Source organism: Artibeus jamaicensis, unplaced genomic scaffold (assembly GCF_021234435.1).
Source record: "Artibeus jamaicensis isolate MK-2021 breed Jamaican fruit bat unplaced genomic scaffold, CSHL_Jam_final contig_387, whole genome shotgun sequence".
In the NCBI taxonomy this organism is placed as follows: Eukaryota; Metazoa; Chordata; class Mammalia; order Chiroptera; family Phyllostomidae; genus Artibeus; species Artibeus jamaicensis.
In genome coordinates, this window is record NW_026521812.1 from 11,617,711 (window position 1) to 11,623,710 (window position 6,000).

Below are 6,000 nucleotides of genomic sequence, written 5' to 3' on the forward strand. Positions count from 1 at the left end.
AGCACCAGACCCATTTTACTTTATTTAACATGTCTATTAGTTTTATCTTACTTGATACTAATATTAAAAGGCTGAATGATACTCTTATCAATAAGTAATTTTCCTTTTTTCTTTATCCAGTCTTCATGAAGGTTTTTATCACTCCTGTCTCCAAAGAATCAAGTTGGTGAGGTTGATTTTTAAAAGTATCCTAAAAATAAATAATCAGATGCCAAATAATCAATGGAAATATTTATGAGAATGCGAACATCTTAATGAAGCTACCACAATATTTATCCTTTTTTCTCATTAATGTTTAAGACAAGAGTATATGAAATAAAGAAACCTATTTCATGGTGGAGCTTTAGAAGGCAGTTGAGAAAGCAGAGTTGGGAAATGCTGGTAGAAAATTTGGACAGCCATGTGAAAAAGTGAGCAACTGTGGAAAAAAAATGGGATTCCCAGTCTCTATGACTCTCAATATTTTACATGATAAAATAGCATATTTTTATGTGGTTTAGCAATGATATTCAAAAATATATTGACAAAGAGAAGAGCATTAGGAACTTAATACATGTTTTCGATAATTTCAATTTCTATGGGTCTTCTTATAGCCATGCAAGTGAACTAAGAAAACCCCAACATGCATGACTCATACACGTGCTGGTGCACAGGTGATGCACGCATGCACTGACACACTGATTCATTCAGGAGGTATCCATTATGCTGCCACAGTGTGCCAGGAATGCACTGGGTCCTGGAGTGGCAATGTTTGTGTGGTAATTCCAGGTAGCTATTAACAAGGCAGTTTGGATATGCTGGTCTGGAGCTGAAAAGAAAAAACTGAACTGAAGATATAAATCAGATAGTCATCAGAATGTGCATGCAATTTTAAACATGGGAATGAGTAAGATCACTTAGTAGAGAGAGGTGAGGCGAGGGTTCCATGCAGACCTAAAGGATACCAATATTTAAGGGTTGGGTATTATAAACAGAAAGCAGCTATTGAAGTTGGAGAAAAAATAGAAGAGGGTAGTATTATAGAAAGCAGACAGAAATCAATTTCAAGAACAAGGGAGTAGTCAATTCTGTCTAATGTTCCTGGGAGATCCAGCAAAAGAGGACTAAGCAAGATCCATTTGACTCTGTATCTAGGAGGTTGTCAGTAACCTTGACTAGCTCAAGTTTGGTGGCACCATGTGAGAACTAACATATGCACGCAGGTAAACATGGCGCCCCATATCTAGGATGTTTCATTATCTTTAAAGCCTGGTATTTGTGTGAGCATTGCTTAACTCAATAACTCTGAAGCGACAATATAAAATGTACCTATTAGAAAGTAACACCATCAATGTTGTGCCACATGGGTTTAAAAATAAGCTATCTAAATAACAATTTATTTTTTATATTTCTAAAGATATTTCAAAATAATTGACTACAGATAAGACTATAAAACTTAACATACTCTTTAAAAACCACCTGTTAAGACTAAATGACCAAGAATCTCATATGCCGTTAATTACAGAATTATTCTAAGGACAAAGTTAGATTTTGGACACATTATTAAATCTTTCTTTTTTCCTAATCAAACTACCCTAAACACTAACCTAAGGTGTTTTAATTCTGGATTTATTGAATATAATTGCTGAGTTATCCATAAAATAAGTTTTTAAATTTTAAAGAAGTACAACTAAGTTAAATGTGTTCCTAAATCATATTTTGCCCAGTAGTCTATCCACCTCCTCACCACACACATGTTGTCCATTCAAATCATAGATCCCAAGACCACTCAACCAGGAGAATCAAGATTTATACAGCAGTTACAATTCATGTGTGAACAACAGTGACCTCATGTGGATAATGTCTTATGTCTGAAACTACCAGACTAAGAACAACAGAAGAATAGACTGTGCTGTACATTGAGACTTCTGTCATAATGAGGGATGATTACAGCTGCCCATGGCATGCAACATAATTTCTTTTTTAAAGTTTTTAATCACAAAGCAATCCCTTCTAAGAACCTGTGTGGGTTCACTCTATACATCTGAATAAGGCCAGCTTGCTCAAAAACTGATATTTTGGAATAAGGTTTCTTGAGAGCCAGGGACTAAATCTTACTTCTGTGTGTCACCCAAAGAACTTGGTGCTGGTCTTTGCATGTTGGAGCAACCTCCCAAAGGCCCTTTGAATTCCATCTCAATGAACACTCCTCCTTTCAGGTTAAAATGCTAAAGACAAGTGCCTAAATAAGAATTTAGGAAATTTAAATGTCTAAGTGGAGCAGATACCATCAGAGCTTCATTTCACAACCATTTACAACTTTAGGGGATAGCTATATTTTTATTCTGTCTGAGCAGGTCCCTTAACCGGATTGAACCAGAGTACAAACCAGGGTTTCCACTCCATGACTGGTTCAGAAATGTTTTACTTCATCATCAGCTAGGAGACCAAGAGTTTTAAACTATTACATAGCATTAAAAATAAAGTAGCTTGCAGCTCTCTTCTCTTTATAATCAAAGATAATAACCTTTATAATCAATTTCAAAGAACTGCTATAGTTAGATCATAGGTGAGTATCTAACTGCCCCTAATAAGATCTTAGGTAGGAAATGCTCAATTAAGTGTAAACCCCTAAGTAACATAATACACAGTAGATAACAGAGGACTGCTCCTAAAACTCTGCTTAAAATTTGTGTACCATATGATAAACAATAAGACTCTGGCATAAGAAAACCTGACCAATAATTCTTATTTGGCTTTGTCCCATGCACTTTCTTTTTTAAAATTCAGACTACTCATCCCTAAAATGGGAAAGGGTATTTACATCCACCTCATGGGTGACCGTGAGTCTTAAATGAGAAAACATATGCATACCATTTGGTATGGTCTGACCATCTCCTCAAAATTCATATGTTGAAATCTTAACTTCCAACGAGATGGGTTAAGAGATAGGGCCTCTGGGAGGTACACTGCTCATGAGTCTAGAGCCTTCATGAAGGGGATTGGTATCTCTACAAAAGAGGCCCGAGGGAACTCCCCAGCCCCTTCCACCATGTGAGGATATGGAGAGGTCCGCAACCCGGAAGAAGGCCCTCGCCTGCCAGGCTGGCACTCTGATCAGACTTCCAGCTCCCAGAACTGTGAGAACTGAACTTCTGTTGTGTATAAGCCTCCCAGTCTATGGTATGTTGTTAGAGCAGCCTGAACAAATCAAAATAACATTTCATAGATTTTTGGCACATAGTAAGTGCTCAATATTATTTTTTTAAAAAAGATTTTTAAAAAATTGTAAATACATTTTTTATTTTCAGAGAGAAGGGAAGGGAGAAAGATGAAGAGAAATATCAATGTGTGGTTGCCTCCCTTTGGGCCCCTGCTGGGAACTGGCCTGCTACCCAGGCATGTGCCCTGACTGGGAACCAGTGACCCCTGGGTTCACAGGCTGGCACTCTATCCACTGAGTGACACCGGTCAGGGCAGTGTTCAATATTCTGAACAATAATTTTTAATGAAACTTTTCTTGTATTTATTATTTTTATTTCTTACCTATATTCTCCACTAGAATTGAGACACAATGTATAGTTCATGACTTTCCTCATCTTTTATACCATAATTAGCCTAATGCTCTATCTTCCTATACTTTTTTTTCTTCATCCTCTTCCTAGCCCAGATAAGTTAAGCAGTATAGGTTATTCTTGCTCATATATTACTCTTACCTAGTTGTCTCTTGGGAGACTAAAGTACATTTTGATAATATCAATAGACATTAAATTTTAGTCTGAAATTCTGGTTACCTAGAATGACTTATTATTATTAGGTAATAAGACAATAATGCAATAATATTTAAGACAATAAGACAATAATAATAATAATAAGACAATATTTAACCCTTTGTCCAGTTATTATCTTGATGCTTAAAAATATTAAAACTAACAGAATCAAAAATACAAACTACTCTGAAATAAAAATATATATCATATCATAATAAAATACACCTATGTAAAATACACCTATGTAAAATTTAATTTCGATGCATGAAAAGTTCATGTTTAGTTTACTATTTTAATAATCACAGAAATCATGTATTCATTCAGTAAATATGTATTAATATCCCATAATATGCCAAGCATTGTTTTTTACACAATGATTCCATAGTAAACAGAATAGAGATATCAGTTTCATTTGTTGATTTTTACAATAAATAATGAATTTTAACAAGGAAAGTGAATAAATCATGTGGAAGTAGTCACAAGGAAAAGAGATAAGTTAGGCAGAGGGGGATAGAGACGTGTATTGTTTTATGTAAGGTGGTTGGGAAATGCAGGCCCTGTAAAGGGACACTTGGAAAGACTTCAGACATTTTAAGAAGAACATTTCAGGCAGAGAGAACAGCAAAAGTAAGTGGAAGCAGACCTGGCGTGTGCAACAAATCCCGTGGCTCCGGAGAAGGCAGTTTGGAGAGGAGATCGGAGAAATCGCGCACCAAAATCCTGGAAGGCTCTGTCTGTAGTCTCTATTGATACATCTACATTTCATTCTGATTCGAGCGCAAAAGAGATGAAATAATTTGATCTGAGGAAGAGCATAATCTGATTTGTATTATAAAAGTCTCAGTCTGGATTTGGGGTGCATCATGTATTGTGGGGGGAAGAGAAAGGAAAATGAAAGATCAATTAGAAAGGTTTACGGTGCAGGCGAGCGATGGCGGTGGTTCGGTGGTTTGAGACAGGATGTTTGTTGTGGTGGTCGGAGAAAATACTCATATATCAGACATGGTTCAAATCAGGATTTTAAAGAAACTTTTAATGAATTGGATGTACAATGTAAAGGAAAGGAAGATTCAAGCATAGCCCAAAGGTCTTTCACTTCAACAGCTGGATGAATGAAGACACCTTTTGTGGAGATAGGATATAAACTGGATAATCAAACCTTTTCTGTGTGTGGGTGAAGGGAGGCACAGATGAAGAGAATGAAGACTTCAGTTTTGAGCATTTTGAAATAGAGATATCTTTCCAATATTCAAGTGGACGTGTTGGATAGGCCATTGGGTATTTCAGGCTGGGTTTAGGGGAGAATTTCCCCCAAATTTGAGAGTTACCAAATTACGGATCCTGTTTAAATCCACGCAATCAGAGGAGATCACTGAGGACATGAGTATGAACAGAAAAGTGTTTCAGAGGAGAGCCCTGGGGCTTTCCAGTGTTTGGAGGTCAGGGTGATGAAAAGGAGTACACCGAGGGGACTGGTGAGGAGTGAACTGTGAACTGGGAGATGGCTGAACACCTGGAGGCCAGGTGAGGAACAATTTTCAAGAAGAAGAGAAGTGATTAAGTGTGTTAGGCTGATGGTGGTGAGGCCCACAAGGCAAAGTACAGGGAGAGAAATGGACTCAGGAGAAAAAACTTGTGAAGAATCAGGGGACTTTCACCTGAAAGATGTCGGAGACATTCCAAGGCATCACTTTCAATGTAAGGAACAAAGTGTGGCATTTTGCAATTTCCACCAGTAAGAAGAAAGTACAATATCTGGTGGAACTCTTTGAATGCATAGGTGGCATATTCCTCATTTTGGAATTCTCTTGCCCTATTTCCAAGTGACATAAAAAGCCACCGGCTTTGAATGGGGCCCAGATCAGGAAATTTTCCTACAGTAGATCCAGGCAAGGGCATGAGCAAACCTGGCATTTGAGCCACACAGTGTAGCATTATCTATCCTTTCAGAGACATGTGCTTTGGGAGAAGATGCCATGTGGAGGTTATATGAGTTTCAGGTAAAAGAATGATAATCTAAATACCTGTAGTTCTGAAGCAAAGCCATGTTATCTACAGAAAAGAATTACATATCACTCAAAAAGAAGCCCTGGTTTGGATTGGGTCCTGAAGCAAAGCACTCGATCATTGGACGTCAAGTGACTGCGCTGCCGGAACGGCCCACCTTGAGCTGGAGAGTGTCAGATGCATCCAGGCATAAGTTAGGCCAGGCTGGCAGTAACCCACTGTAATGTAGAAAAGATATTTCTCG